This window comes from Tiliqua scincoides, chromosome 1 (genome assembly GCF_035046505.1).
Source record: "Tiliqua scincoides isolate rTilSci1 chromosome 1, rTilSci1.hap2, whole genome shotgun sequence".
NCBI lineage: Eukaryota > Metazoa > Chordata > Lepidosauria > Squamata > Scincidae > Tiliqua > Tiliqua scincoides.
This window is the reverse complement of record NC_089821.1, coordinates 125,220,699-125,232,900: the sequence shown is the minus strand read 5'-3', so window position 1 is coordinate 125,232,900 and position 12,202 is coordinate 125,220,699. Positions and strand designations below refer to the sequence as shown.

General features: G+C 46.5%; 1 pseudogene; it reads left to right on the top strand.

Annotated features, from left to right (window-relative positions):
* Nucleotides 1–9,148: 9,148 nt before the first annotated feature.
* On the top strand, nucleotides 9,149–9,267 carry LOC136637379 (5S ribosomal RNA; annotated as a pseudogene).
* Nucleotides 9,268–12,202: the final 2,935 nt, after the last annotated feature.

Genomic DNA, 12,202 nt, shown 5'->3' with positions numbered 1-12,202 from the left:
GATTCAAGGAGCCTCCCTGCCACTAATTCAGTTCCAGAGTAGAAAACATCTTTAAATTATTTGGTTTTCTGGGCTTTCTATAAAATCAGTAATATTTTTTTTCTATATGCTGAGAGTAATTTCTACCCTCTTGCCCTCTTCCTCCCCAAAAAGTTATCCCTTTGGTATCCATGCACACCCCAAAAATTGATATTGTAGGGCTAAATGTTTCTGTATATGTATGTATATATAACATAACACACTCTTTCAGGGCATAAATACATATATATTAAGTATGCAATATATTTTCCCCATCCCACTTTGCATTCATGAATATATGAGAGAGAATACAGATATCGTTTATGTGAATTTTGGTTCAATTTTGACATTTAGCAAAATGCTGTCCATTCTGCAATATTGAAGCTGCGTTTGCAGTTGTGTCCGAAATGAAAGAAAAAAATATTTATAATTCTCAAAAGCCATTTGAAATTGTCTTTTTAACAAGAAGGAGGGTGGCTTGTTAAATGCTGCCCTGTGCTGATAGGGAAGGTGCCTGTTTTAAAGTATGGGAACCTGTTGATTGTAATGAGTTGCCTTTTCCTTTTACCCTATTTTTAAAATGGTAAAGACTTGCATTTTATTGCAAACAGTTTTCCTTCAAATTACCCTACAATCAGCATGCTTCCATCACTGTTTACCTTGCGTGTTTGGTAATATTGGTATCATTAAGGAGATGGTATATTTTGATGCCTCTGCAGGAAGAAAACATTGCCTCGTTGCTTTTGCCACAGTTAACATCCCTTGTCAAGGATGGATATTTTCTTTTTAATGAAGAAATGTCTGGAAATGTGTCTTTGTATTCAGTCGGAAAGTTCTTCGCCGGGAACTATTGTGTTCAAAAGAATTTCTCAGGCTGTTTTTTACATCATGCCATTATGTAACTCTTTTCATATGTCCAAACTGAATTGTTGCGTTGGGTTTAAAACGAAAAGGGTGGGGTGGGGGGATTAAACAACACAGATTCAGAATAGGGCAGGTTTAAGCAGTTCAAAGCCAAATATCTTCATCCCAGGTGATATTGGAAAAAGAAGTCGTCATCAGATTGTTGAACCATGGCCAGAAAACTATGGAAAGGTGCTCTCTCTCCCCCTCTCCCTTGGCTGTCCTAAAGAATATGTTGGTTTTTGTGTCATTTTTAAAGCTATCTCCATTGCAGCTTGATATCAGAAACAGCCTCATAACAAAGAGCTTCATGGCAGCCATTTGTGAAATAGGGAAGAAGTTTTAGTGGAAAAACCAAGTGAGGCAGCAGTGCACTGTGGGAAGTACAGCTTGCTAATGCTAACTGTCTTTCAGATTAACTGCATGGTAGCAAGGATTGACAGTCTATACCCATTTGTTGTTCCCATTCCAACACACCAAATCTGTTTTCTTTTGCATACATTAAAATAAAAGCAAAGAACACCTTTTCACCATTAAAGCATAAACACCTGCTTAAAGGGAACACACAAACTTGATACAAGCATGCACAAAAGCAAGTCTAATATCTAACCTAAAGAACAGAGTGGATGAGGACAATCGAGAGCAAGAACTGTATACTGAAAGCTCCAGCATAAACAGAAATCTGCATTAACAATTTTCTGCTGGAAAGCTGGAAAGCTTTGGGGGCATCATTCCAGAGGTGGGTAGTGAGGCTGGCATTTGTACTTTCCTTTTCAATTGGAAGACTTACATGTTCCTCATACTTCTCAATGAATGTACTGTAATACCATTTGAGAAAAAGAATCAATGAAATTATAAGATTTGTCTCCTTTGGTTATCTGGTCCTCTTTTAATTGGTTTAAGGGTTTTTTGTATACAGAAGTTTACATTTTTATGTATATTCTTGTGTAAAAAAAACAGATGTAATATGTGTATAAAACACTGTATGTATTATCTGTATATAGTGTGAGAAAATGATTTTTTTCTTTCTTTCTTTTGGATGTATTAATAAATCTTGCTGTGAAGTAGCCTTGGTTTATTTTATGAGAACAGACATCTGATCTGAAGGATTTATTTGCTGTCACACAGAAGGCCAGTGGACTGCTTCGAACTGCAGCACACATGGGTTGGGGGCATAGAGTGTTGAAGGTGCAGGGGCTGTCACATCAACAAGTAAGGGGGGCGGGCAGCATTTGGCATGCCACCTCAGGCATCAGGACATCCTGGGCTGGCCCTGCTCAGGTTTGCTAAATATAGATTAGCTATGATTTAAGAGGTGCTGAAAGATCAAGAAGGCTTTTGCCAGCGATGGGCAAGTTCAGCACAGCTTGACTTGAGTTATGAGTCTCTGCCCCGCCACTCAACTCACAAACAAGTTGCAATGGGCGAACTTTCTTCCAGAGCGTTTTTCAGACTTGAAAAGACTCATGAGTCTTTTTGATACATGTGTCAGGTGTGGCTTCATGGGAAAAAATGGAGCTGCTGCCTGGGGTGTGTCTGTGTGTCGGAGTTCTCTTTAAACACTCCCCTGATTTTCCATCCCATCTGTAAACAAGGCAGGAGGGGGTGGGGACAGATTGCTTGAGAGTGGGGACAGAAACAGCAAGAGGGAGGAGGCTGATGTGCAGCAGCTGGGAAGCTTACCAGTATGACCCAATCCTTTGCAGCTCTGCTCAAAAGTATTCCCATTTATTCCAGTTTTTCAATGAGCTTCCTCCTCCAAAGTAACAACAGAGCCAAAAGGAGCCAGCCATGCAGTTGGGAAGCATGATTGCTATGAACCACCTCCCTCCCCCCACTGCTTCTCTGCCTCTCCCCTTCCCCTGGTTGTCTAAGGCAAGAACCCCCTTGGACTCCTCCTGCCCTACCTCATCCAAAGAAAAAAATGACTGTCCATTCTTCATCCAATGACAATCAGTTCCTTCAGAGATGGACAAGAGAGGCCCCCCTGCCTCTCCCCTCCTGCTGGATGGAAAAGCAAAGCATCAGCCCTTCCCTGTTTCCTGGCTGGAACTTCCCTGCTGCTCATCTTGTCTGAATGAGGCTCCATGAAGTCTTTTACACTGCAAAGAAAGTAAGCAAGCACAGACAGAGTTGAGTCTGCATGTGTGGGACTGAGTGCTGAGTCAGTGGCTTCAGACTTGAGTCAATGCCCGAGTCATCGATGCAGGTGACTTGAGTCAAGTGAGTCAGCAAAAAACACATCACCTGACTCGTTCCCATTCTTGCCTTTTGCTATTCAAATTTCAAATATTGGTGTGTAGCACAAGCAATAAAAAGTAGACAGTACTTTTTAGACAGCAGTAATAAAAAGTAGACAACTCTCCCGGAGTTTGAAACCCGCAATAAGTCCTTGCGGAGGCGGAGGGAAGGCAGCAACGTGATCTCCAGGATCGCACTGCTCAGGGGGGCTGCAGGGAGTGGGGTGCACTCACCAGTCCCTCCCCAGCCTGCAGAAAGTGAAAGTGGAGCGATCGCGCTCCAGTTCCGCAAAACGGGAAGTGAAGCAATTGCTCCACTTTCACTTCTGCTGACCTGGGGAGCCCTGCAGAGGCTCACGCAGGGCTTCCCGCACCCCAGGAAGGCTGCTGCAGGGACTGGTGAGTGTGCCCCAGTGATGACGCTCCACTTCTGGTTTAGCAGAGGTGAGGTGCGATCGCTCCACTTTCACTATTGAAGCATTGGGGAGCCCTGCAGTCATGGGGAGCATTGGGGAGTCCCTGCACCGGGCTCCCTGCACTCCCAGGAGGTTGCAGGAGGCTCTGGTAAGTCCGGAAGCCTGAGTGACACGATCCTGGGAATCGCACCACTGCCTGCTCCCTGCCTCCTGGCTGCCCCTGCCTCTTAAGGGGAAAGAGGCCAGGGCCCTCAAGCTGGGGCATCACAATGCCCCAGTCTGAAAACTTCTGTTTTAGACTGATCTTTTGCTAATTCCAGAACAGGGTCCCAGCCTGCTCTCAGCTCAATGGACAGTCTCATGATCTTACAGTTTGAATGTATGGAGAAGGGTAATTGAGGCTGCAATCCTATACACACTGTCAGGGGAGTTAATCCTATTGAATCTGTAGGGCTTACTTCTAAGTTGACATGCATAGCATTGTGCTGCAAATCTTGCTCCTTTCTGAGGTGTGTTTTTATTTTTTAAATCTTACATAGCTGCAGCAGTCTTCATCTTATTATGACCCATCATATATTTCACAGATGGGAAGACAGCAAGATGAAACATGCCTTGATACTCATCTAGCTACCCTTGTTTTGAAACATGACTGATAGAAAAGAGCATGGCAAAGAGTACACCTTCTTGTTCTGGGTCTTTTTCTGGCTTTTCAGGTCAGCAACTGCTTTAGAAGAAGAGCAGCGGAGCAGCCGTTCATGATAACGTTAGCTGAGCCAAATGGAAGTTTTAAAAAAGCACCTCTCTTTCCTATGTCCACCCATACCCTGCTAGTCACAAAGTAGGGGAAGTGACTGCAGCTTTGCAGGGCATGCTTTGCATGGAGACGGCTGCAAGTTCAAGCTCCTGCAAGTTCAAGCTCCTGCATGTCCATGCCGAGGCCCCAGGAACAGCTGCAGCTCAGGATTTCATGGCCTCCATAGCAACCATGGGTCTGTCTCAAAGAATATTTGCCCCAATGCATGATGCGGGACATACGCTGGACCTGGTGTTTACTGCTGGGCAGGCTGATGGTGATCTGGAGGTGGGGGATATTAAGATCACTCCTTTGTCATGGACAGATCACTTTCTGGTGGGATTTAGGCTTGTTGCGGCCTCTCACCTCCGCAATGGCGGGGGATCACATTTTATGATCTGCCCTTGGAGGCTGATGGATCCAAATGGATTCCTGAGGGCTCTGGGGGATTTTCCTGCTGCCAGAGCTGGAGACCCACCCGGCGCTCTGGTCAATCTCTGGAATACGGAGATGGCCAGGGCCCTGGATGAGATCGCTCCCGACCGTCCTCTGACCAGTCGCAGAGTCAGAGCAGCTCCTTGGTTTTCTGAGGAGCTGCGGATGATGAAGCGGCAGGGCAGACGTCTAGAGCGTCAGTGGCGAAAGACTCGTACCGAATCTGACCGTACACGGGCTAGGGCCCAGTTGAGAGCATATTCTAAGGCGGTGGTGGCAGCTAAGAGGGCACACCTCTCTGCCACCATTGCATCTGCAGAGAACCGTCCAGCTGAGCTCTTTTGTGTGGTCTGTAGCTTTTTACATCTGGCCCCCCCTACTGGTGGGGAGGAGTACACGGAACCTCGCTGTGACGAATTTGCAAGACACTTTGCAGAGAAGGTCAATCAGATTCGGCATGACTTGGACGCCGCTGTGGGCATGTCTAGTGATGTCCCCGGGGCACCTGTCTATCCTGCTATTTGGGATTCTTTTCAGCTTGTAGAGCCTGAGGATGTGGACAGAATTCTCTGGAGTGTGAGACCTGCTGCTTGCCCGCTCGACCTGTGCCCAGCATGGTTAATTAGGGCTGCCCGGGAAGGGCTGGCCGAGAGGACGGGGAGGGTGATGAACTCATCTCTCAGGGAGGGGGTGCTCCTGCCTGCCTTGAAGCAGGCGATGGTTCGCCCCCTCCTGAAGAAGCCCTCCCTGGATCCCACTAATTTAAATAACTTTCGGCCGGTCTCGAATATCCCATTCCTGGGCAAGGTGATTGAGCGGGGGGTGGCGTCCCAGCTTCAGAGGGTACTGGAGGAAACGGATTATCTGGACCCATTCCAATCTGGCTTCAGGCCGGGGTTTGGGACGGAGACTGCCTTGGTCGCCTTGGTGGATGACCTTCGCCGGGGGAAGGACAGGGGGAGTGCAACCCTATTAGTCCTGCTGGACCTCTCGGTGGCATTCGACATCATCGACCATGGTGTCCTTCTGGGCTGGCTGGCCGGATTGGGGCTTGGAGGCACTGTCTTGAAGTGGTTCCGCTCCTTCCTGGCTGACAGATCCCAGAAGGTGGTGCTGGGGGATGCCTGTTCGGCACCCCGACCTCTTAGGTTTGGGGTGCCGCAGGGTTCCATCTTATCCCCCATGCTTTTTAACATCTACATGAAGCCGCTGGGAGAGGTCATCCAGGGTTTTGGAGTGGGTTACCACCAGTACGCTGATGACACCCAGCTTTATCTCTCCTTTCCCCCTGATTCTGAGGAGGCAGTTGGGGTCCTGGATCACTGTCTGGAGGCGGTTAGGGACTGGATGTGGGCGAACAAGCTGAAATTAAATCCGGATAAGACAGAGGTGCTTTTGGTTCGGAAATCCACAGCTCGGGTGCTGGACTATCGTCCTGCTCTGAATGGGGTTGCACTCCCTCTGAAGGAGCAGGTCCGCAGCTTGGGGGTTCTCCTGGATCCACAGCTGCTCCTGGAGTCCCAGGTGGCAGCGGTGGCCAGGGGAGCCTTTGCTCAGCTTTGGCTGATTCGCCAGCTGCGACCGTACTTGAGCTGCGCGGACCTGGCCACAGTAACCCATGCCCTAGTGACATCTAGATTAGATTATTGCAATGCGCTCTACGTGGGGCTGCCTTTGAAGACGGTCCGGAAATTACAACTAGTACAGAACTAGTACAGAACGCGGCTGCTCGTGTGGTTGCCGGGGCACGTCGGTTTGACTCTGTCGAGCCGTTGCTCCGGCGGCTACACTGGTTGCCCGTTCTGTTCCGGGCCCAATTCAAGGTGCTAGCTTTAACTTTTAAAGCCCTTTACGGCTCGGGTCCGGGGTATTTGAGGGACCGCCTCCTTCCCTACAATCCGGCCCGTGCTCTTAGATCTTCTGGGGGGCCCTTTTGACTGTGCCGCCACTAAGAGATGTGAGAGGAGTGGCGACCAGGAAGAGGGCCTTCCCAGTGGTGGCCCCCGAACTGTGGAATACCCTCCCCTTAGAACTGAGAACTGCTCCCTCATTGCTAATGTTTCGGCATGGACTGAAGACCTTTTTATTTCAAAAAGCTTTTAATTGTTGACAGGCTGGCTGGCGTTCTTGCTTTTTATTTGAAAATCCACGGGGTTTGTTTTGTTTTTAGCTTTTTAATCATTGTAAATTGTTTTTAACTGTCTTTCATGCTGTATTTTTAAATTGTTTGTTAGCCGCCTTGTGTGCCCGTTGGGCAAAAAAGCGGGGTACAAATTAATAAAATAATAAATAATAATAATAATCTCCAAGTAGGGCTCGGAAAGACAGCCCATCCAAAGCGCTGGACATTCTACTGATCAGCTAGACAATATCGAGCTCGAAGAACCAGGAGTCTGATCCAGTAGCAGACAGCTGCATGTATCCAAGGCAGATTCAGGCAAATTGGTTATGTTGCTGAGCAAGTAGGGCAGCATGAGTACTCAAGTTCAGGAAGCAGAGTGCATTGGGAGGGTGGTGCTGAAATACTCTTCCTCGCCCAAGTGCTCTCTTGTTTACAGGTGCTGAGAGTTTTCTGTACTGTAAACCATGCACAGAAGCCACAGAATCTGTGGTGGCTGCCAGGACAAGCTTCCCTATCTTAATGGGAAGCATTAAATCTCACCATTGCAGTTTCCTCTCTCTCAGATGCTGGGGCCTTGGCTTCTCCATTTGGCGGAATGAAAGCCCTTCTGTGCCCGCCTTATAACAAGCTGCCAGGTTTTCATGTGGCATCAAGGGAGAGATGCCTTTTCATGTGGCCTTTTCATTCTCTGGGAGAGAGTACATAGCATATTCCTGGGATCAACTTTCAGGGTTTATGTGACTTTTTTGCTGAGAGGATTGTAACACCCTATTTTCCCAGCCATCCTTTTGCTAAATGCTCTGAGCTGGAAGAATCTGTATACAGCTTTGGAGCAGGAATCAATTTCATATAACCAATGAAAGAGGCCCTAGGATGTGGAAAACTGACAGCTGTCATCAAGCAGAAGAGAGGTTGCAGCTTGGGGCTCTCCCCTAAGCGAGAAGCAGAAATGTTTGCCTGATGCTCAGTAATGCTCTATTTATACCAAGATTCGTCAAGGTCAGTCTACTAGCATGTGGACATTACCAAATTTCATGACAAATGCAAAGCAGACACAGAGCAACCATGATCCATTGCCGTAATATCCTGATGAGAACACATTAAACAGTGAAGATGATTCCACTTGGAACAGCTTCACATGCTAAATTTATGTGAAGCAGCCTGTAAAACCCAGGAGTAGGACCTGTTGGAACATTAGAAACCGTGTGTGTGATTGCTATGTGGGGTTGTCTCCTTTTATTTTGACCCTCTACCTGTGCCTTTTTGATGGCATGCAGAAATTTAACCAGGTGAAGCTTGTAGAAACAGCTCATTTCCATGCCAGGACAAGCTTTCCTATCTAACTTTTTGCATGCTGGACTGCAAACAGAAACAAGGCCAGCAAAATGGGTGACAACCTTAGTAAGCTTAAGGACATTGCTGGACTGCACCCAATGTGCTCTGCAAGGGGAAGTAAACTGCACATTAGTAGAAATTGAAAAGGCAGCAAGCAGGATTCTAATTTAAGAGGTCTCTGGGAAAAGATTGATAATTATGGCAAAAGGGGAGGAAGAGGGCGAGTCAGCTCAAAAAAGTGCATTCTCAGCCTGAGGAATGCCTGCCAAACGAATGAGGAAAGAGATCTCGCTGAGATGACAATCAGCCAGGGAACAAGTATATAGGCTATGGCAGTGGTCTTCAACCTTTTTTGTGCCACAATCCCAATAAATAGATAAAATATTAGAGACCTACAGCGGATCCTGCCCAACTCCTGTGCCCTGATCTGCCCACACCTTCTGTTGCCTCCCACGTGTTGCCTTTCACAACAGCCCTGTGATGAGGCAGCCTAAGTAGGGCTGACCTTAGGAGCTGTGGGACAAGACAGCAAGAAGAGGCTGTGCAGGATTATATCAAAAACTCATTTCTGACAAGGCAGTATCATTACTGGATTGGATCCAAGCGGTTTCTTGCCCAGCCTTTGAAAGGTTGCCACGAACCTCAACAAGGCTTCGTGACCCCTGCCTCATTGCCCCATTGCCCACAAGTTGAAGAACACTGGGCTACAGAAAGGATGCAGTCATTTTTTGGTTCTGGACTAGAAAAACAGGGTGTGGTTTCAGAGATGAGCAGCAAAATGAGGTGGGGCCTGAAAAAAAGGAAAAAAAATACTGTTATACTTGTGTATAAATAAAATGATGCCTTAAAACTGACCCTGAGGACATGGGTCAATACAGTTGTAGAAGCTTCTGAGAATAGCTGCCTGCACATGCCTGATCTCGTCTGATCTCAGAAGCTAAGCAGGGTCAGGCCTGGTTAGTACTTGGATGGGAGACCGCTTGGGAATACCGGGTGCTGTAGGCTTATACCATAGTCTTTCGAGACTGAAGGTTGCCAACCATTTTAAGGTGGGAGTGGGCTGAGAAGTGGGACGGGGGAGGGTTTAAAAAAAAACAGCAATTCAAAGCAGGAAAGTGATATCCTCCAACATCCTAGCACCACAACCTCTGCATTGCTATACTCAGGGAAGCATCTCAGGACAACAGCCTCTGTGGCTGGGAGTGGGGATGAGAAGGGTTTGCACCGGGGGGGGGGGGGAGGGGAGACAAAGAATAGGGGAAATAGGGGTTTTTCAGCACTCCTGGGTACAGAGGTCTATCTGGGTGCAGCATCATGTGTGAATGCCCTGATAGCTTATGTCATGTAAATGAGGGCCCACTGCACTGATAGGATCCCCTGTCTTGCTGGGTAAGTTAGGCTGCTTACTGAGTTGGATGAGAATCTGCATCCCCTGCAAGCCTGGGGGTGGGAGGGAGAAACAGTCCTACAATGAGGAATTTCAAATGATATCGTCACACTGCAGCAGAGCTGCCAGTGTGAGGAGGAAAATGGTACTTTCAGCTGTCACCTCTTGAATAGGAGCACTAATGCTGTTTCTGTTATTTAAGCTCTCTAGCCTGTAATCATCCCATTTCTTGCCAGACGGGATGTGTCTCCTGTTTTATTAATATTATTGCTGAATTTGTGGTTTTGAAAAGATGCTGAACTGACATCCTTGGGCACTGGCTGGCTTTTATTAAATAAATAGAACAGATTTATTATAGCCTATAGACAGAGATGTTGATATGCGCACCCCCTCTCCCCACACACACGAAAACCAATCCAAATTCTGCATGGAGAAAACTCAAATTCTGTGCTCAAAATAAGTTATCAAATGTGTTTCTTGAGCATAAACACATATTACTTTTGCACTTTATTCTGGATCTGAGAGAAAAGATTTATTATTTTTTTTGGAATGTGATGGTTTTACCAGGAAATTTATAAGTCCTAATTTATACTTTCCACCAAGTAAGGTGGAAAAGGGGAGGTAGTAGAATTCTGGCCTGTTTCACTTCAGACTGGAGCTGTGGGGGTATATTTTTGAATTCCCCTCCCCCCCAAGCAAAGCGACAATAAAAATCCTGCATGTAGTAAATGAGCAAATCAGGGACAGGTTTGTCCTAAACCTGTTCACCAATATGCTTTTTTTAGGAAATGCAGCAAGTTCCTTGAATGGGGAAGCATTCTGGAATATGACCCCACACCTGCAATCTGAAGTGGAACAGTCCAGAATACTAACACCTCACTCTGCACAAGGTGTAGAGCAGCTATTTTCAACCACTGTGCCATGGCACATTAGTGTGCCATGAGTGGTCCACAGATGTGCCACAGGAATTTGGGGGAAGGTCATTTATTAGTAGAACCAATGGGGAATGTGAGCGCCCCACTGGCAGTATGGTGTGCCTTGTTACTTGTCAAAAACCTGATGGTGTGCCTTGACAATTTTAGTGCCTTGGCAGTGTGCTGGGAGAGGGTGCAGGGGGTACATCATACCTGGGCCCAGGGTCAAAAAGAAGATTGGGCTGTAAAAGAATTACACGATGGAGTCTTGATTCCTTGGCTTCTCAATGGCAAATGTCACTTTAACGGCGGACTGAACCTGGAATCTTTGTGCATGCAAAGCAGATGCTCTACAGCCCCTTTCCCATTCTATGATGAGTCCTACAATGTACATTCCAGCCTCTTGGAAACATGCACTTACTCAGCCATGTCTGCGTTATGAAGGCTGCTCAACTCTCTAATTATATATACAGTGTCAATGTTCCTGGCCATGATCACATGAGCCATAGTGCTGCACAGTGAAAAGCATAGATGGGGAAGAAGCACCTGCAGCTGGAGGTGTTCTGAAAGCATTTAGTAGAGCTGATTGTCCACTGCTTCAGGCAAGCTGCTTTTCTGTTTAAAACCAGCTGGGTGACTGATCAGTTGCATTAAAGATGTCCAAGCCGCCTCCAGCTAGCCACATTTCTCATCACTCTGTGCAATGCTTATCCAGTGACCATGAACACTTGGCCACAGAGTTCAATTCATTCAGTATAATTTTTTTTAACGAGAACTTTGATAAATATTATTTAAATTTAATTCTTGCTTCTGGAAACAAAAAACGTCACGTGAAGGTGATTGGAGATTGTGAGCCACACGGGGCAGAGAACATTTTTCCCTTTCTGTTGCAAAACACCAAGCATATTGCTGGTGTGTGTGTGTAGTTTCCCCTGCTAACTGGTTAAGAGGCACTTTTTCAAGTGAGTGCTCCTCTTTTATTTAGCAGGGGGAGAGTAACTGGCCCACCTCACCCCAGCAGTGTCTTTTCTAGTGGCTGTCTGCTGGTGTTGCATCTTTTTAGATTGTGAGCCCTTTTGGGACAGGGAGCCATTAGATATTTGATTTTCTCTGTAAACCGCTTTGTGAACTTTTTGTTGAAAAGCGGTATATAAATACTGTTGTTGTTGTTGTTGTGTGTGTGTGTGTGTGTGTAAAACACTACAATAATTTATATATAGTTAATATTCTTGCTGGGGCACAACCAACATTCCCTTGCATCCATGTTCACCATTCTTGCACACACGCACATCCACACATACAGTTGTTTCACACTCCCTGCCTTCCTGAATGAAAAGGAGCTCCAAGGAAAACCTTGTACAGTCTTTTACCAGTTGGTAGGTAAGGAAAGATTATTGAGTATTGATAGCACTTTTGTGATATCTGTTCATTTATAAATATAAAGCCTGTGCATGGGGGAAGTGAACAAGCACCCAGATAGAGCTAATCTCTAAAGCAACATCTCTTCCCCCAAAGCAAACAACATGCCCTTGGACTCCCACCCCCCTTTTTTCTTTCCATCCAACCGCACAAGTTAGACTTGCTTCTTTCACCGTCAGAATTTGAGTTGCAGGAACTGAAAATGGACTACCAAGGAAGG